This window comes from Dromiciops gliroides, chromosome 2, assembly GCF_019393635.1.
Source record: "Dromiciops gliroides isolate mDroGli1 chromosome 2, mDroGli1.pri, whole genome shotgun sequence".
NCBI lineage: Eukaryota > Metazoa > Chordata > Mammalia > Microbiotheria > Microbiotheriidae > Dromiciops > Dromiciops gliroides.
Genome location: NC_057862.1, coordinates 63,913,675 through 63,935,847, shown reverse-complemented (window position 1 = coordinate 63,935,847; position 22,173 = coordinate 63,913,675). Strand labels below are relative to the sequence as shown.

Below are 22,173 nucleotides of genomic sequence, written 5' to 3'. Positions count from 1 at the left end.
GTAAAATGAGCTGGAGAGGGGCAGCTAGGTGGCGAAGTAGATAAAGCACCGGCCCTGGAGTCAGGAGTACCTGAGTTCAAATCTGGCCTCAGACACTTAACACTTACTAGGTGTGTGACCCTGGGCAAGTCACTTAACCCCAACTGCCTCACCAAAAAAAAAAAAAAAAACCAATTGGAGAAAGAAATAGCAAACCACCCCCAACCTTTGCCAAAAAAAAATGGGATCATGAAGAGTCAGGTACAACCAAAACAACTGAACAACCACTACAGACTTTGGTAACCTCACAGATGAAACCTGGATAGGGATGCTGTTACTAGAGAAAACTCTCAGTGACAGACCAGAGCATTTTGCTTACATCAAATGAGACTCGTTTGGAGGAAAAAGAAGCAGCATGAAAAGGAAGGAGAGGTGGCCCAGATTTAGAAGGAGAGCAGGTAAGTCCCAAGGGTCAGTGATTAGATGGTGAATGGAGTGAATATGAAGGAGACAAGTTGCACAGAGAAAACTGGGACTAAACAGCATGAAAACCATGGATGCTGGTGATTATGAGAAGCAGACAGAAGGACCAGGGAGCTGTTACAGCAGGAGACCACAGGGCATCATTTGGTCATGGTGTGAGGATTCCAGAGCTGCAGTGAGGTATGTCACCTATTCTTGAAGCATCAGTGCTCTAGATACTGACCTCCCCAACCCCAAGACTAGAGGAGAAAACCTCAAGGATTAGTATCAAGACACTGTCTAACCACCGGTACCATTTATATGAATTAACTGATCTAAGCAGAGGGTTAAAGGGAAACTGTATTATTATTCCATTAAAAGTATAAGAGAGGGGCAGCTAGATGGCACAGTGGTTAAGGCACCGGCCCTCGATTCAGGAGTACCTGAGTTCAAATCTGTCCTCAGACACTTAACACTTACTAGCTGTGTGACCCTGAGTAACTCACTTAACCCCAATTGCCTCACCAAAAAAAAAAAAGTATAAGAGATACCATCTATTCTGTGTATGGTTACACAAAATGTTTACTGCTTGATCCAATTCCTTATTATTTACTTTTAATGCTGTCTTAATGAAATACCTTTTTTGTTTGTTTTTGGATTCATGTGTCTTTTGCATGGTCTAGTATAGAAGTTACCTGGGGGGGGGAAGTGGGGAGAGGAACTCCAGCCACAATGTGAAGAACTGAAGATCAAAAATAGCACACCAAAACCGGGAAATAGAGAGGAATCCCAGATTTCTAGGGGAGGAACTACAGGGCCCAAGGTTCCTATCTATAAGGACACTGCAGGAAGAGAGCATTACTTTAGCACAAGAAAAGAATTACTATTGGCAAAGTTGTGCATTTCAGTACAGAAGATAGTTTGGGCATACAGTTCTTCCTAAGGCCCTTAATAATACCATGGCAGCAGCTGCCTATTTCTAACATTAACCCTGATTACATGGAGGCCCAAAGTATAAGACATCGTCAAGCCTCAAAACTGTATTTCACACATCCCCCACTTCTGTCCACACACCACTCCCCTCACTCCAGCCAATCTGAGGCCCCTTTAGACTCTCCATCAGCAACCTGGACAAATAATGATGAGACAACTCCATCAATGTCTCCCTCTCCTTTTCCATTCTCCTTTGCACTTTCTCTGCCATTCTTTATTCTTTCCTCTCTTATTCTCCTCCCTCTTACCTTCCTCCCACTCCTTCCATTTCTAAGATAAAAATCAAAACGAAATTTAGTGAGACCATCACAGTTCCACAGGCCTAAATCCCCCCAGGATGTGCCAGTGTCTTCATCTATGAAATGAAGAGATTGGACCACATGATTTTTAAGGTCCCTTACAACTCTAAATTCTATGATCTTGTAACCCTGAGTGAAATAAGGAAAATTGGGTCAGGGCCTCTGTTTTGCTAAACTTACCCTAGGGGGCTGGAAACCTGTCAACTGAGTAGCCCTGTTAATGCAAATGTCTTGTTTCTGAGGAAATCTTTGTTCCTTTGGCCGTTTACTTTCTCCCAAAGGGCTGAGGTCTTGGGGTTACATGCTGGGCTGGCCCTTCAAGAATGATGAGAGAATGGGCATGTGGGGAATTCTATACTTCTGAAGCCAAGTGAAGTGACACCTTCATGTGTCTCCTGGGAACAGTAAAGACAATGTGTCTTTGATCTTGTATTTTGATTGCCTTAACATTTTCTCTCTCAAAAAATATTTTCTTTTTATTATTATCATCAATAAACACAAACACCTTATCACACAAAGAACTAAAAGAATATTGCGTATGAATACACAAATTGTTACACATAACTTATAAGTATAAGAGAAGCACACAGTAGTAACAAAATTGCCCCACTCACTCAGTGTGTTCTTTGGGACACAGACCATTCCTGTCTCATTGTTTCTTAACAACAAGGTTGGGTGGTAAGGTGGCGAAGTGAATGGAATAACTGTATGGAGTCAGGCAGGCTCGGTTTCCTGAGTTCAAATCTGTGAAAGCCATGTTGATCTGGATCAAGGAGAAAGTTTGGCTATTTCCTGGTGGGATTTAACCTGAGGGTACTATCTATAGGTTATGTGGTATGGTATTGAGGATATGAAAGACCCTATGGGAGTTCCCTTGCTCCCAAATTGCTTCCTCTCAAACCTAAAATTCTATCATTACACTTTGATTGAGTTGGGGTAGGGCTTCATTTTCTTGTCATTGAGTCATTTCCGTGGGGTCACATGAAGAATCAAACGTGACTGAAACAAGTGAACAATAACAACTCCAGACCTCAGCTACCTTGCATCTGCAACCTGGATAGGATTGCTTTTCATTTCACCTACAGTTCATCTTGATAGAGGATAATCTGCACAGCCCTTTACCTAGTCAACTCCTCCTTTAATTCACATATACATTCAATAAAGTAACTAACTACTTGAGCCAATAAGGTTTGTCTCGTCTGCATTTCCTTAATATATGTCTGAAGCTATGTAATTTATCTTAGATCAGTGGTTCTCAAGTTGGGTACCACAGAGTCATTATGCAAGAGGTCTGGAAATCCAAAAGGGAATCTACAAATAATCAATTGACAATTAACAACAGAGTTTGTGCCAGGCACTGTTAGGTACTGGAGGATATGAAGATAACAGTTAAAAATGATCCCTGCCCTCAAGAAATTTACAATCTAGGCAGTGGTGATAGGATGTGAATAGATCAATAATTGAGGAATGGAGTGTTCATGGCACTAACAGCTCAGGAATCAGAAAGGCCTCATGTCAACAATGGCACTTGAAGTGAACCTTGAAGAAAACCAGGCAATGATTTTTTTTTTGGGGGGGGGGCTAGGCAATAAGGGTTAAGTGACTTGCCCAGGGTCACACAGCTAGTGTCAAGTGTCTGAGGCTGGATTTGAACTCAGGTCCTCCTGAACCCAGGGCCAGTGCTCTATCCACTGCGCCACCTAGCTGCCCCTCAGGCAATGATTTTGAAGGGAGGAAATGAATTCCAGGGACAGAGAGAGCCTGCAGGCTCTGGGCACTAGGAGATCATACTATGTATGAAGAACAAAAATAGTACAGTTGGATAGCTGTGTAGGCAGAAAGAAGTAATATATAATAAAATTTAGAAAGGTAGATTAGGGCCAGGTTGTCAGAGGAATATCTCATTGATTATGGAGTCAATAGGGAGCTAACAGAATTTTAGAGAGTGACAGTCAGACTTGGGCTTTAGGAAAATTAGTTTGTTCTGCTTTGTGAAGGATGACTCGGAGGCAGGGAGACTAATTAGAAATCCAAGAGGAAGGTAATAAGGAACCAAATAGAGAGGTATCCGGTAGTAGAGTGAAGAGCAAGTGCGCCAGAGATCTTACCATGATAGAAACAATAAGAATTGGCAACTGAGGAGAAACATGGAGTGACTAAACGTCAAGGATTAAGGGTATTAGCACATGTAAAACCTATATCAGATTGCTTACCACCTCAGGAAGGGAGGGAGGGAGGGAGGGATAGGATTTGGAATTCAAAACTTTAAATAAAAATGTCTATTTAAAAAAAAAATTGAGTGTGACACTAAAGTTGTGAATCAGGGAGACTGTAAGTATAAGGGTGCCCTCAACAGAAATAGGGGGAAAAATAAAGAGCGGAGGGTTACAGGAGGAGATACGAGTTCTGATTAGGACATGTTGAGTTTGAGCTCTCTATGAAACATCTAATTCAAAGTGTCCATTAGATTGTTGGTGATGGTGAAACTGGAAAGACTAGAAATAAAGGTCTGTGAGTCACCAGCATAACTACATGATGATATCTAATGTGTTCACCAAGAAAGAATGTAGAGAGAGAAGAGGGTCCAAGACAAAAGCATTGGGATAAATCTACACTTAGGGTTATAGATAACAGCTTCACAAAGGAGATGGGGAATGAACAGCCATTCCTTCTGTGGATGGAATGATATGGTTTGCACATAGAAGTATATATTTTTTCTTTTTTTGTTTGTTTGTTTTTACCAGGCAATGAGGGTTAAGTGACTTGCCCAGGGTCACACAGCTAGTAAGTGTCAAGTGTCTGAGGCTGGATTTGAACTCAGGTCCTCCTGAATCCAGGGCCAGTGCTTTATCCACTGCACCACCTAGCTGTCCCTTAGAAGTATTATTTTTTAGATGTTCCTGAGATTAAAAAATTACAAACTAGTGGAAATTATTACATAATTAATAGTAGCTTTTTGTCATTATGTTTTTTCTTTGCTAATTTCTAATGTTTTTAATTAACAAAAACCTATTCCTTCCTACCTCCCTTGTCCTCCATTGAAAAAGAAAAAATTACACTTGTAGCAAATATGCATAGTCAAATAAAACTCATTATGTATTTTATTATTCAATATATACTAGTAATACAACTACTATCATGTTTGAAAAAAATTTTGACATTATAAAATAGTCTTTATACTAAAAAAAAATGTAAAACTCCTCTCTTATGCTGTAAATTCCCCAAAGGGTAGGGTCAGTATAAATCATTATGCTTTGTACATTACAGTCATAGGGTAACTATTTCAGGGAATAACATTATTTTCTACATTTTTTTTTTTTACCAATTAACCCTCCTTTTAGAATCACTACATCCAAAGATAGAAGAGATAATAAGAAACCCAGGCCTTTTTCCTAAGGCATATGGCTATCACAAAAGGTCAAAATACTTTCCCAAAGTTTTCTCCTGATCTCTATCAAAAAAAAGAAAGAGAGAGAGAGAGAGAGAGAGAGAGAGAGAGAGAGAGAGAGAGAGAGAGAGAACAACAAAAACAGCTCATAGCTACAAAACAAAGAGAAAGAATTTACAGAGATCATCTAATCCAGCACCCTCCTCTTGCAAAAGAGTCAACCAACTTGGGCCTAGAGAGATGAACTAATTCACCTCAGGACACATAGCAAGTATTTGCAAGGCTTGAATTAGAACCCAGGTCTTCTAATCCCAGGTCCAGTGCTCCATGAAAAGAGACACCCCTTGCTGTTATCGCTTCATTACAGCTTGATTTGAAAAGTTCACCAACAGTGGCAGCTTTAAAATTGAACTCCAAAAAGTTTCCCAGTGAGCCAATTCCCAGGGCCCTCCTTTCCTATTTTCATCAGCTATGCCAGGACCATTTAGAAAAAGAAACAGAGTCAAGAAAGGGCTGTGCAATCACATGGAGCAGTCAGATGTGAAGAATGCTTTGGGCTAATGGGATGTGGCCCCTGCTGACCTGCTCTGATGAGTAATTCACTGCACATACACAGGGTGGCTAGCATTTACTGGAAACTTGTTCCCAGTACACACAAAGGGCTCATAGATATTGAAGAGGATTTAGGATGGCTCATGGTCTTTTAACACCTCCTACTTCTCAATGTCTCCAAAAGAAACAAAGACATGCTCAAGGCCTAGGGGTTTTCAAGGCTTGCTCATAAACAGTTTCAGTCACAGGACCCTAATTCTGGTTCTTGTTCCCCCACTAACTATGTGATCCTTAGGAGAGGCTGAAGTAAAAATTAAAATCTAGGAAATCAACAGATGTGTAGGTTGGAGGAGCAAACAGGGTTATAGTTCTCAGACTATTTCCTGAATATAAAGAGAGTTAATGAGACTTAAATAGAATTACATGCCAGTTCTGTTCCTTGGGATATTTATATAATGCTTTTTAAAAACTATATGAAGCTGTCTCACTTTTAAAAATAAAATCATGTTTTCATCTATAGGTGATTGTGTACATTTTTCTCCTTTTTATGAGGTTGCATCTACATTGAGACAATATATGGAAAGATAATCGGATTTGGTCTCAGAAGACCTGGGTTCAATACCTGCCCTGTTACTTACTAATTAACCTTTCTGAATCAATTTTTATATCTATAAAATGAGGAGGTTGGATTATGTGATATTTAAGATCTCTTTCAGCTATAACTACTGTTATCCCACTTTTCCTTGATTCTACCCTTAAATAACTCTAACAAAAGAGATTTCTTCATTTCATTCTGTCCATATTTTGAAATAACAGCAACTGACATTCACATAGTACCTTAAGGTTTGCAAAGCACTTAAAATACAAATATCTACTTTGATCCTTAAAACAATCCTGTGAGGTAAATACTAATCATTGCCCCAATTTTACAGATGAGGAAAATGAGGCTCAGGGATATTAAGTGACTTGCCCAAAGTCACAAAGCTACTGTGTCAGAAGAAGAATTTGAAAGTAAGACTCTGCTGACTCAAATTCTGGCACTATTTCTACCATACACGAAAGCTTACTTACTAGCCTCCACATTATTCATTTGTTCATTCATTCAAAAAGCATTCTTTAGTTTTAACTGTATAGCTAGAACTGTACTACTATTCTAGACCTCTTGCTTTTGTCTAAGGGCAGGGGGAGAGAAGGTGGTATAATAATGTAGAAGATTGTCTTTGCCTTCAAATTAGTTATAGTCTATTTATTAGAGGAAGTGGTCTAGTATAAATAATGATGGATAGCTTTCTCTCCTCTAGGCTAGATAGACTTCTTAACTTTCTGAGCCAAGTGTTCTCTCTTTACTAATATTTGGTATGCTTTAACAAATGCTTAATGCCTAAACCTAGTGTTAAAGCTTCTAATTTATGAGTAACAAATATATTAGAAACCCCAACTAATGTCCCCTAAACTTGGGACAGAAATAAGGTGAGCACATATAATTTTACTCACTACATCCTCTTCTCTTTATGTAAATGTTCTTCAACTGGCTTCTACCCAAATATTTTTGGATTTACATATATGTATGTACATACCTTCTTGATATTCATTACCACTTACCATCACTTTCTATCAAATGTTTCTTTTGAACACCATAGCCATAAAGCTCATCTGACAGTTTCATCAATGTCTATTGATATTTATTTTCGCATTATAATTTCAGATTCAAAGTTTATTATTCATCTATTGTTCTGATATTGAAACCTGATATAGACACCTAATGTTATAAGTAATTTTCTTGACCTTCTTCCATATTATTTTCTTCTAGGAATGATCTGGTCTAGCTATTGTTGTTTCTTCTTATTATATACCCATTCCACTCCACATTATAGCTTTATATGGACATCTGTCTCTGTGATCCTTGTATTTTAACTTTATATCATATATTTGAGACTCTAGAAAAATATATTCTTTTCAGTCCTCTCTATTGTTACAAGCCCAGAATCCTGGATCTTAAGTGGTAGTACAGAAAAAAACACATCTTGTATTTTAACTTATAACTTATATTAACTTAAAACTTCCATATACCCAGCTTTTCATTTCCCATAACACCCCTCTTCTCTTTCAAAGTTCCACATTTCAAATAGAAGAGGAGATTGCTAAAATACCACTAATATCCCAAGATGTTTAGTTTTTTATACATTTGTCAAAGTCACCAGAGAGATATTTTAGTTCTCTTCTAGCAGTTAATAGCCATTCCTACATGAGGCAGAAGACATAAATATACTTATAAGTCTTTGCAACAGAGTGAAGCAAGTGGAACCAGGAGAACAATTTATACCATAACATCGTAACTGTAAAGATAAAGGGTTTTTTGTTTGTTTTTCTTTTCAGTGGGTGGAAGAGAAAAAAATAAATTTAATTGAAAAAAAATTAAATTTTGTTTTTTTTATTTTAATTTTCAAATTTTACTCTCCAGAAATGTTCAAACATAATTTGTATGAGCACTTAGCTACATTTTGAAGAAGCCATTTCTTCAAGGACAAACTTTCTTTTTGTTTTTGGTTTTTTTTTGCAGGGCAATGAGGGTTAAGTGACTTGCCCAGGGTCACACAGCTAGTAAGTGTGTCAAGTGTCTAAGGCCGGATTTGAACTCAGGTCCTCCTGAATCCAGGGCCAGTGCTTTATCCACTGTGCCACCTAGCTGCCCCAAGGACAAACTTTTAAGGGCTGACTGCTAAGGTCCTTTAGAATTCTCAGATTTCATTATTCTGGGAAAGCATCCCACTCCATTGACCACAACAGATCCAATGGTGGCCATCACCATGCTACTCACTGAGAAATCACCAGTACTATGGTACATGTTTTCTTGGTGGTTTATGCCTGTGGATTTTCCTTATTGTTCCTTTACAAATGGAAGAAAAAAGATGGTCCTATAAATATAGTCATATAGTCATATATATATATATATACACACACACACACACACACACACATAGTTCTATATAATACTCAGTTGCAAAGTGCTTTACATGTTTTATCTTTTTACAGCAAGATTAAAATGTATTGATCTGGTTGTTTTGTTATACTTCATAGTATTTTTCCCACTACATATAAAGATATTTTCAACATTCCTTTTCATAAGATTTTGAGTTCCAAATTTTTCTCCCCCTCTCCCTAAGACAGCATGGTATCTGATATAGGTTATACATGTACAATCTACATATGTTATTTGATTTGATCCTCATAACAACCCTAAGAAGAAGGTGTTATTATTATCCTCATTTTATAGATGAGAAAAGAAAACTGAGAGAGGTTATATGAATTACTCAGGATCACACAGCTAGTAAGTCCCTGAGGTAGGATTGGAACTTTAAGTCCCAAATAAATCCCATCTTCTACAGAAAATCTCCCCAAACCCCTCCTAATTCCTGTGCTTTCCCTCTTTTATATCCTCCTTATCCTATATATAGCTTGTTTTGTATATATTTGTTGTATATTGTCTCCCCCATTTGATTATAAAATCCTGGAGGTCAGGGACTGTCTTTTGCCTCTTTTTGTATCCCCAATGCTTACTACAGTGCCTGGAACATAGTAAGTGCTCAATATAGGTTTATTGATTGATTGTCTCCCTGATTCCAAGTCTGGCACTCTATAAGAGAATCTCATACTTGCAAATGTTCAGATTTTCTCCTTTTTCCACTGTCATGTTCTTACACTCACCAAACTTTTTTATAGTAATTTTGGTCCCCTATGGCTTTCTCACAATTATTTTGACTGTTGTTCCCTTCTTTTATTAGAACACATTAACTCCTTTGTTCAAAAACCTTCAATGACTTCTTGAAATAAAATACAAATTCTCCAGCTAATAGATCAGGGTCCTCCACAATCTAAGTCCAAAATACTGTTCCATCTTTACTTCATGTCATCTCACTTAATATTCTCTTCATTCAAGCCAAACTGTACTATTAGTTTTTCCCTGAATTCCATATTCCATTCCCTCCCTCCATTCAATTGTATATACCAATCCCCAGGCCTGGAATGCACTCCCTCCTCATTTCAATTTCTGATCATCCCTATTTTCTTTAAAGGTCTAGCTAAGATGTAACCTTGTCCATGAAGCCTTTCCTGATTTTTATCCCTCGCCCCCAACAAAGTGCTTAATGATCTCTTACTCCTCAAATTACTTTGCATTTACTTTTCTGCATCCATGACTTGTTTTTTCCAATAGAATATAAAATCACCGAGTTCAGGTAATATTTCATGTGTGTCTTTCTATCAACAGCACATAGCCCGATGTTTTGGTGCCAATGCATAGGTATCATATTAAGTGTCCAATAAATTTTTGTTAAGTTGCATTTAATCATTTCTTCTATCCTATGTGGATTCCTTAATTCTCTTTTTCCTGCTATGCAGGGAAATGAGCCAGCACATGAAGCACAAATAATTGGTGAGTTTCTCAGACAAGAAACATATAATACATATTCTGTAGGTCATTAGGAGAGTCCTTCAGTTTTCATATTTCCTGGGTCTCAATTACAAATATAATCATGTGTCACTCCCCTTGAGACCTCTCCTAAACACTTTCTGTATTCCCTTTCTTGTTATAACTTTTGATCTCCTGAGAATATAATTTTAAAGTTGAATGACTTACTCTCTACTAGCCTCTACTAATTGACCTCATTTATAGAAATTATCAATACTTTACTCAGCTAAATGTCAGTCCAGCATCCTTTGTTTTTGAGTTATTTCACTCATGTCTCACTCTCTGTGACCCCTTTTGGGGTTTTCTTGGCAAAGATACTGAAGTGATTTGCTGTTTTGTTCTCTAGCTCATTTTACAGATTAAGAAAATGAGGCAAACAAAATTAGGTGACTTGCTCATGGTCACACAGCTGGTAAGTGATTTGAAGGATGAATTTGAACTTAGAAAGATGAGTATTCCTGACTCCAAGTGTGGTACTCTATCCACTTCCAATTATCAAACCAGATATCTTTAAATAATGCATTATAGGGGCAGCTAGGTGGCATGTTGGATAGAGCACTGGCCCTGGAGTCAGGAATACCTGAGTTCAAATCTGGCCTCAGGCACTTAACATTTACTAGCTGTGTGACCCTGGGCAAGTCACTTAACCCCAATTGCCTCACCAAAAAAAATGCATTATAAAATCTTTCACTTATCTCTTTACACCTCCCTTCTGTAGTCAGCCACTAGCCAGAAATCTATTGATATATTTGAACCATTCATTTGGCACTTTGTAAATGTTAGCCTCTATTATTAACTACAATTTTGTTTATAATGCAGTGTTATTTACTCAAATAGACTATAAGCTCCCCTGAGGGCAGGTATCACATATTAGACAACCTATATTCAACCCCAGATAGTTCCCTGAAAATAGTAGCCACCCAATACATACTTCTTGATTATTATGGGTTCATAGATTTTTAAAGATGGAAAGTTAGAGATCATCTGATCTCTAAGATCCTATTTGACAAATGATGATGAAAGAGATGATGAAGAGGATTACGATGAAGGTGATGATGGTGTGCCAAAGCATACAGTCCCCAGGAGTGTAACCATGTGACTTGAAAAGAATAAAAAATATCACCACCTCTAAAGATCCCTGACAACTCAATAGCTTTTTTTTCCCTGAGGCTAGATCAATACAGCTCAAGTCTGGGTGTCTTACACAGGCAAGAGAGAGATCAGTTTTAAAAGAAAACCAGTTAGAGTGTCTAGGATTAAGAGTGCTGGGTTACAAACAGTGGTGGAGAAGTTGAATAAGACAAGAAAGCAAACTATTTAAAGCTCCAAGTTCATTTCACTCCCCTTTCCTTTTTTTAACCTCTCCTACATAAAGGGATTAAATCCATATATCAGTTTGACCTTAAAATTGTCAGTTACACAGCACACTGCCGTCAATATCTACACAAGACCTCAAAGCATTTTTTAGATATAATATCAATGAGTATTCAGACACCCCAAGATTAGTAAGCATGTGTCTGTGTTGGGTGGTTTTGGGGAGGAGGGAGACAGTTCTTTTCACTAAGGGTATACATAACAATTGGTTTTAATGTCTGCCTGTTTGTTTTAACTTCTCTAACCAGCTCTTGGACAGTTCTTTATATGCCCACTTTCTTGCTCTCCAAATAATATCAGCTCACACTTATACAGTCTAAGACTTTAAAATTTGTAAAGTGATTTACATACATTATCATATTTGATTCTCACAACAATCCTGTGAAGCAGGTGCAGCTATCATTCCCATTTTACAAATGAAGAAACTAAAGATTTGCCCAAGATCCCACAGCCAGAGTCTGGGGTGGGATTTGAACTCCTATCTTCTTGATTCCACACCTTCCAGGTCCAGCTTCTAGCCTAGCCCTCATGCCCATCACCTTGGTAGGTGACTCCTTTGTAGGAGTCAATCATCCCCACCAAGTGACAACCAATGCCCACTCACAGGGCAGGCAAGCCAGCCTTGCTGAAGCAGCATGTGTCAGGCACAAGCAAGGTCAAAGCCACCACCACATTGACGACCATCTCCACTCAGACCCTAATGGAGGCAGGGTGCCATTTTCATTTTAATTCAGTTCTGCTCTTTCAAGAGAAACAGGAGCACTGAGACTACAAGTTTATAGGTAAGTGTTATGGGCAGATCTCAGGTAGGTAGTACAGTGTAGGTTAGGTAGGACTGGAGTCAGGAAGGCTTGAGTTTGAATTCTTCCTTGGTAGCTACAGGACTATGGTCAAATCACTTAACTTCACTAGGATTCCATTTCCTCATCTGTAAAATGGGGATAATAATGGTACCTACTTCACAGATACTGTGAGGATCAAATAAGATTAGGTATCCAAGTTCTTTGCAAACTTTGAAACTCTAAATATAAATACTAGTTACTATTACTAGAAACATGGAAGGCTTTTTCAGGGTGAGAACCAGGTCATTGCCCAGGACATCCTACTTGGAATACCCTTCTCTTCCCTCCAGCCAACTCCACCTGGATTACCCTTCAATCGCATCAAGTCACCAACCATTCTGTGAGGCCCCACCATGGGCAAGACATCACATTAAATGCTGCTGGAGAAACAAAGAAGAGGACAGCATCTAAGTACTTGCCTTCAGGGAGCTTGAAATCTATTCAATAGACCCAGGATCTGTGGTTTCCTTGGTGTGAGAAATTCTAGCTCCAGATTGTTGACCACTCAGCAGATAAGTCTTGGAGCTTTGCCTCAAGCTCAGAGAAGAGAATGACTTGTTTTAAGTCATACAAACAGAAAATGTCAAATACTGTCAGAGGTAGGATTATGAAAAGAGGTATTTCTACCTCCAGCCCTAGCTTTCTGTCAATCACCCAGATGTCTCTAACAGTCCAATATGGGAGACAAAACTAGGGCACCCCTTCCCTAACTACTATCACTACAACTATTACTTTTTACTACTACTGCTTCTACTACTACTGCTACTGCTATTGCTACCACTTCTAGTACTGCTACTGCTGCTACTACTACTGCTACTGCTATTGCTACCACTTCTAGTACTGCTACTGCTGCTACTACTACTGCTACTGCTATTGCTACCACTTCTAGTACTGCTACTGCTGCTACTACTGCTGCTACTGCTATTGCTACTACTTCTAGTACTGCTACTGCTGCTACTACTACTATTAGTACTACTACTACCACCACCACCACCACTACTACCACAATAACAATAACAACAACTAACTGATATAGTTCTCACTATGCTCCAGGCACTGTGCTAAACTCTTTATAATCATAATCTCACTTGATCCTCACAACAAACTTAGGAGGTAAGTGCTCTTATTATTCTCACTTTACAGATGAAGAAACTGAGGCAAACAGAAGTTAAGAGGTTGTGTGTCCAGGATCACACAACTAATAAATGTCTGAGGTTGAATTTGAATTCAAGTCTTCTCGCCTCCAGGCCTCGTAGTCTACATGGCTGCTGTATTGTTGTTGCTTTTTTAATTATTGTGGCTACTATGTTTTATAAATTAATTGATTGCTTTTTTTTTTTTGCAGGGCAATGAGGGTTAAGTGACTTGCCCGAGGTCACACAGGTAGTAAGTGTCAAGTGTCTGAGGCTGGATTTGAACTCAGGTCCTCCTGAATCCAGGGCCAGTGCTTTATCCATTTAGCCACCTATCTGCCCCTAATTGATTGCTATTTATATAGTAATTGGTATTGTACCTATTTTGGCAGGAAGCACTTATTATTAATTAATATCAGTAAAGTATTGACCCCAAGTCTCCCTAACTTCTTATGGTCTCATGCCTTCATTCCTACATTGTCCTAAGAAGATCATTGAGCAAACAAGAGCATTCCAAGCCCTTGGCTTGGGTCAAGGGAGCCAAGATATCGACTCTCATGTGGTCAAGGGTTTTATCCTCTTTTGATGGAAGTGGGTCATTATGCATTTATCAAAGCTAATTAGTTAGCATCATTCAATTCCATTGGTTCACATTACTTGAGGGTGGTCGAAATTAAAACTAATTCTACAGATGACATAAGGGAAGAGTATAAAAAGGCGAATCCAGTATATAGGTGTGGTTTGATCCCATCAGTTCATTTAGCTAGACAAAAGAATCATTCTCCATTTCTTTTGTTCCCTTGGCTTGTCCCAGACAAGAGCTACACTTTCTGGAGGGGGAGGGGGAACAAACTGATCTCTGTGTCCCCCCAAAGAAATTCATTATTAATAATTATTTTCTCACACTGCCTCTCTTCTTTGAACCTTTAAAGCACATATTGTCCCTGGTACCATATATGCTTATATTTCATTATATCCTATCTTGTATTGGTTTCCATTTGCTGTGTGTATATTTCATTTTCTCAGACAGGTGTGATAAAATAATGGAATTTGGCAGACACCCAGGGGCCCCACCTGATTGATTTAGTATTGTTTGAATTGGGTGAGAATGAGAAACTGGCTAAATACCTACTAAGGATGATTGGATGGAGGTCATACCTGGCCAGCCCTGAATGACATGTTGGTGTACTACTGATGTCGACAAGACACCACTTTCAACCAACCAGCTTGAAGGAACTTCCCTTTGGGGGAGGGAGAGAGGAATTAGGAAGTAGACGCTCGCTCATAGAAGAACTCTCTTTTTGATGAGGAAGAACGAGTGTGCTGGCAGATGGAGAATAGGGAGTGCCCCTCTTAGTCGTTGGGATATTGGCTTGGTAGTGAGAGATTTCACGTGGGATGCTAGGAAAGGAAATTGCTTTCTTTCTCTCTGGCTATACTGAATTAGATCTGAGCTAGGATTTCCATGCTATAAGGAATCTGTTCTCAATCTCTCTCTCTTCACTAACTTATAATATATATTTTAATAAATCTTTAAAAACCTAAACTCAGGGCAGCTAGGTGGTGCAGTGGATAAAGCACCGGCCCTGGATTCAGGAGTACCTGAGTTCAAATCCGGACTCAGACACTTGACACTTACTAGCTGTGTGACCCTGGGCAAGTTGCTTAACCCCCATGGCCCCACAAAAAAACAAAAACAACAACAACAACAACAAAAACCCCAAACAATAAAAACCTAAACTCTTGCTGAATTTATCAGTGATTTTAGCCAGCTTCCCCCCAAGACTGGGGGGGGGGCAGATTAGAACCCACAATTTAGATTTTAAACAACACACAGGCTATAAACCCCTTGAGGGCAGGGACAATGCCATACATTTCTTTGTATTCCCAATAGCCTAACACTTGGTAAAAATGAATTAAATCACATGTGTCATGATCCAAAAAGGAATTAGGATTGACAGTTAGCTGGGTCCTGAGGAGAGTCACCATGGGCAGCAGAGGGCCTCACCTGGGAGCCAGTGGTTCTCAGGCTTTCATTATGTGCCAAGATGGAAATCATCTCTCCCTCATCTCAGTAAACCAACAAGTATTTATTAAGTGCCTGCTGTGTGTTAGACACAGTGCTAATCACAAGGCACAAAGACACAGAATTAAATAAACCCCATTCTCAAGGATCTTACATTCAAACTCTCTCCACATCCAAGGACTGAGCCAAAACAAGGCCCGGTGAGCCTTTGGCTTTCTTGCCATTGATTCTAACTTCCCACAACCAATCACTTTCTCTTAGTTGCCCTAAGAAATCACCAATCACAGCTTGTACATTTCTACTTTTCTTCACAAGACTAAAAAGCCCCCAAGTTTCCCTTTGGGTACATTTAGGGCAGGAACTGAAGTCATTTTTCCCCTTCACATATGACATCTGAATGCCCAGTTATTCCTTTTTGTCTCTCATACCTGTTGTTTCAAGCTTCTGGCCTTCATAGAGAAAGTAAAACAAAGAGGATGTGAGGAGGGGGAAGGAAAAGGGAATGATGCTTAATGACGATGTTAACAATTTTGACAACTGAGGCTTTTAGGAAGGCAGCATGTGGCAACCAAAGGATGTTTCCCTCTGCAAAGAAGAGCTTTTCTTAAGTTTTGCTTTGCCCTGAATGTGCCCAAAGGGAAAGTTGGAGGAAAATACAGAACCAAAAGAAAGTAGGAGACACCAGGACCACAAAGGGGGAAAAGTGATTGAGAATAAACCGATAAAAAATCCTAACAGAGGCTCAGAAGGATGGATGAGATCATTCATAAACATAAAGTACTTTGTAAATTTTAAAGCACTATATCGAAGGAACTATTTTTATGCTTTGAAATTGATTAATTTAAATATAGTTACTGTTTGTTTATCTCTGTATTCAAATTTAGGTTTCTAGTAACATATTTTATTTTAAATAATAATAATTCGTACTCATGTAGCATTGTAATATCTACAAAGAACTTTCCTCACAACAACCTTGCAAAGGTTGGTGGTAAATTATCCTCATTTTACAGATAAAGAAACTGAGACCCAGAGAGGTAAATGACTTGTCCATAGTCACATAGCTGGTAACTGACATAGTCAGAATAAAAGGCTCATCTCCATCCAAAAAAGTTATGATTTTATGGGTGATGATCAGGCTTTGATTTTGTTTTGCCCTTTAAAAAAAGGAATGGGGGTGGCTAGGTGGCACAGTGGATAGAGCACTGACCCTGGAGTCAAGAACTTGAGTTCAAATCCAGCCTCAGACACTTGATACTTATGAACTATGTGATCCTGGTCAAGTCACTTAACTCAGATTGCCTCACTATTTTTTTTAAAGTAGGAATGACCAACAAGGAGAGTTTGGGGGAATCAACAATAAAACCAATAATTTATTGCTGCACTTGATCTCATCTCAATCAAAGCCACAAGAGACATCCTTTTTTCTTCCTTGGCAAACACAACACAATATGAAAAAAACCTATACTGTGACTAGGCCATTTTTGCAGAAAAAAGAGAAATCTCTTCATCTTCATATAAGATACAGCCATTTCTGCTGTCATATTTCTTGCTTTAAATCAATCAAAATTTGGCAAGAAATCAGCTCCAAAGAAGCTTCCTGTCTTCATAGCAATGCAAGGGTTCCTGGATTCAGGGCATTCCTCTTCAAATCTTCTGAACTCAAGCCATCTGCTCTTCTCACTTCTTTTCTGTAGTTTTCAGACAGCAGAGACTATACCTACCTGGGCTACTGATCGATTCATGGAAATAGATGGGAGGAAAAAGGGAAGAGACAATATTAAATTTGGGAGACCAGCTTGTATGGTGCCTCGTGCTTTGTTGGGATTCCCCAAAGCCTGACAGATTTAGTCTGAGAATCGCTGGGTTCAGCACAGCATAGTGGAGATGGCTCTGTACATGAAGTGCTTTTTGCTTTTCTTCATAACCCCAGTGCTTAGCACAGTGCCTGACACACAGTACATGATTAATTGATGCTTGCCTGATGGAGTTGGGACACTCATGGTCTAATCCTGGTGGTAGTAATTGTTCAGCTTTAGGTTCCTGACATATAAAATGTGGATAAGCATATTTATGTAGCCAACCTCAGAAGGTTGTTGGGAGGATAAAATGAGTGAACCTGGGAGTGTGGACTGGCCATTGAAGCAAAGTCCCCAAGACTCTGGGAAATAAGGAAATAGAGAACCAGTCAATGGGGGGAAGAGGGAGAGGGGACAACCAAGAATTGTAGCCTAGCTCCCTGTCTGCATGCATCAGCTTATAAGTGGCTGGGGTTTTGTTTATTTGTTCATCATATTACCCACTTTTACTAGTTATTTTAACCTTTTACATGTTGTGCTATAGTTCCTAGTTGTAAATCCTTAGAAAACCTATACTTTTTCTATAGCAACAAGGTAGCAGAGAAGTGAGAAACCTATGTTCTTTCCTCTGTCCCAGAAGAGATGAACCAAGACACCCTGGAATTAGAGAATGAATAATAACCTTTAAAATCAATCTTGGGGAAGTCAGTTCATCAACCACTAGGGTTCAAAGGTGGAAGACAGTGGGTTACTCAGGAATTCAGCATCGGCTGAAGATCAGGCTTCGTTCAGCTCTACCAGATCACAGATCCCATGCCAGCATCTGTCCCAACACAGAACCAGGACTGTGATTCTGAATATTTTCATTGACACAGAACACACTGATTTGCAGTCGTCACTTAACAGACAGTGTTCTGAATTTAAATGAGTTTACTTAAAATAGATAAATGGTCCTAATTGCCAGGTGCAGCCCAGATATTAACTCTTGCTTGTTTAGTTGACATTCATTGGCAGGATAAAATGCTCAGTTTACCAGTCCAGACTCCTGGTCTCCTTCTTCCATAGATAAACCATTGATTAATTTGATTTTAAATAAAAGAAAGGAGAAAACAAAATTACTAGTATCAAAAATGAAAAGGGTGAATGCATGAGCAATGAAGATAAAATTATAGCAGTTATTAGGAGCTATTTTGCCTATTTATACGTCAATAAATATAACCATTTAAGTGAAATGGATGAATATTTACAAAAATATAAACTGTCCAGATTAACAGAAAAGGAAATAGAATAATTGAATAATCCTATCTTAGAAAAAGAAATTGAAGCCATAAGTGTTCTCCCTAAGAAAAAATCCCCAGGGCCAGATGGAGTCACAAGTGAATTTTATCAAACATTTAAAGAATAACTATTCTCAATACTATATAAATTATTTGAAGAAATAGGTAAAGAAGAGTCCCATCAAATTCTTTTTATGACACAAATATCATTTTGATACCTATACCAGGGAGAGCAAAAACAAGGAAAGAAAACTATTGACCATTTTCCTTAATGAATATTGATGCAAATTTTTAAAAATACAATACTAACAAGGAATTTACAGCAATATATCACAAAATCATAAACTATGACCAGATGGGATTATGACCATGAATGCAAAGTTGGTTCAGTATCAGGAAAACTATCTACATAACTGACAACATCAGTAACAAAACCAGCAAAAATCATATGATTATATCAATAGATGCAGAGGGGGGTGGGAGCATTTTACAAATATCACCCATTCCTATTAAAAGCACTGGAAAGAAGGGGCAACTAGGTGGTGCAGTGGATAAAGCATTGGCCCTGGATTCAGGAAGACCTGAGTTCAAATCCAGCCTCAAACACTTGACACTTACTAACTGTGTGACCCTGGGCAAGTAATTTAACTCCCATTGTCCTGCAAAACAAACAAACAAAAAAACACTGGAAAGGGGGCTGCTGGGTGGCACAGTGGATGAAGAACCGGCCCTGGATTCAGGAGGACCTGAGTTCAAATCTGGTCTCAGAGACTTGACATGTACTAGCTGTGTGACCCTGGGCAATTCACTTAACCCTCATTGACCTGCAAAAAAAAAAAATTTAAAAATTTAAAAATTTAAAAATAAATAAATAAAAACACCAAAAAGCTTAAAAACAATGGAGCCTTTTAAAAAAATAAGTACCATCTATCTAAAACTAAGAGCAAACATTATCTACAACAAGGATAAACTTAAACCCTTCCTAATAAGATTAAGGGTGAATCAGGATGTTCATTTTTACTGCTATCATTAATTTGTCATTCAGTCATTTTCAGCTGTGTTCAACTCTTTGTGAACTTCTGAGGGGTTTTCTTGGCAAGGATACTTGATTGGTTTGCCATTTCTTTTTCCTACTCATTTTTACAGATGAGGAACTCTAGACAAACAGGGTAAAGTGACTTGCCCAGGGTCACAAAACTAATAAATGTCTGGGGCCAGATCTGAACTCAGGAAGATGAGTCTTCCTGACTTTAGGCCCCAAACTCTATCCATTGAGCCACCTGGCTACCCCTATTTTTCAGTATTGTACTAGAAAAGCTAGCTATAGCAATAAGAAAAAGAAATTGAAGAAACAAAAGTAGACAATGAGGAAATAAAACTATTACTCTTTGAAAATTATATGATGGTATATTTAAAGAATTCTATAGAATCAATTAAAAAACTAGTTGAAATAATTAGAACCTTCAGCAAAGTTGTGGGATACAAAATAAACCCACATAAATTATCAGCATTTGTATATACTACCAAAAAACTCAGTAGGAAGAGATAGAAAGAGAAATTCCATTTAAAATAACTGTAGACAATATAAAATACTTTGGAGTCTACCTACAAAGACAAACCTAGGGGTTATATGAACACAATTACAAAACACTTTTTCACATAAAGACAGATCTAAGCAATTAGAGAAATATTAATTGCTCATGGGTAGGCCAAGCCAATATAATAAAAATGGCAATTCTACATAAGTTAATTTACTTATTCAATACCATACCAATCAAACTACAAAGAATTATTTTATAGAGATAAAAAAGTCAAAAAATTTACCTAAAGGAATATCAAGGGAATCAAGAAAAAAAATGTTAAGGAAGGTGTTCTAGTAGTTCCGAATTTCAAACTATATTACAAAGTAATGATCACAAAAACAATCTGTTTTGTTTTCATCATTCAGTTGTTTGTTTCAGTCATTTCCTACTCTTTATGACCCCATTTGGAATTTTCTTGGCAAAGATACTGGAGTGGTTTGCCATTTTCTCCTCTAACACATTTTTACAGATGAGGAAACTGAGGCAAGCATGGTTAAAGAACTTTCCCATGGTCACACAGCTAGTAATTAAGGGTCTAAGGCCATATTTGAATTCAGGAAGTCTTTCTGACTCCAGGACCAGTACTCTAACTACTGTGCCACCTAGCTGCCTAAACAATCTGATATTGGCTAAGAAATAGAATGGTGGATCAGTACAATATATTAGGCACACAACACACAGTAGTAAATGGACATAGTAACCTAGTATTTGATAAATGCAATGATCCAAGCTTTTGGGACAAGAACTCAACATCTGATAAAAATTTCTGGGAAAAGTGGAAAGACCTTTGGCAGAAACTAAGTGTACACTATCTCAGACCATATACCAAGATAAGGTCAAAATGGATAAATGATTTAAGTATAAAGGCTGATATCATAAGTAAATTAAGGTAGCATAGGAAAATGTACCTGTCAGATATATGGATAAGGGAAGAGTTTATGACCAAGAGATAAAGGGGATTACAGGAAGTAAAATAGATAATTTTTATTTCATGAAATTAAAAAGCTTTTGCACAGACAAAACTAAAGCAACCAAAATTGGAAGGAAAACAGGAATCTGGGAAAATATTTTTGCATCACGTTTTTAGATAAAGGTCTAAGTTCTCAAATATACAGGGAACTAAGCCAAATTTATAAAAGTAAGAGCAATTCCTGAATTGATAAATGGTCAAAGGATATAAATAGGCAGTTTTCAGAAGGAGAAATAAAAGCGATCAATAGTCACATGAAAAAATGCTCTACTGATTAAAGAAATGCACATTAAAGAACTCTGAGATAATAATTCAAATTTGCCAGACTGGCTAACTGGGTAGGAAAAAAAAGACAGATGCTAATGGGAATGTGGAAAAACGTGGACACTGATGCAATTGTTGGTGGACTTGTGAACTATTCCCGACCATTCTGCAGAACAATGTAGAATTACAACCAAAAGGCTATAAAACAGTCTATACCCTTTGACCTAGCAATAACATCGCTAAAGGAAAAGGAGCTATTTGCTCAAAATTTAACTGGTAAACTTGAAAATGATACTAAATCTATTCATTTAAAGAAACTATATTTAAATAGATGCATATAGGAGGATAGATGTCATGTCAATGGAGGAACTAGGAAATCATGGAGTTCAAAGGCAAATAGGAATTGATATCAAGCAGATGGAGTCCAATATTAAGCTTATTGGGGAGGAGAAATGGTGACTTAGAGATCCACAGATGATAGCAAACAAAGATCAGGAAAGGATATAGTGAATTTGAAGCAAAAAAAGTAGTTGTTGAGACAGTGAGTGGGGATAAATACAGCCATGAAGAATAATGAGTATGCCGTCTCTTCGTCTTAGCCTAGCGTGTTGGAGAATATGATGGAAGGTTCCAGTCTTGAAGAGGGTGTCCAGAGAAAACTAGGATTCTAGGAGCAAGCACCAGAAGTCAAAAAAGTGAGAAAAAATATTGAGGATGAAGAAGAAGAAGAATTAATTAGCAACACAGGAGGATTTCAGAAAGAAGAG

The 22,173-nt window shown here is 38.1% G+C and overlaps 1 protein-coding gene across 1 annotated transcript in view; it reads right to left on the bottom strand.

Annotated features, from left to right (window-relative positions):
- The window catches only part of SH2D4B (SH2 domain containing 4B), a 189,491-nt gene that overhangs the window by 44,436 nt on the left and 122,882 nt on the right, over positions 1-22,173 (bottom strand). The window lies entirely within an intron of this gene.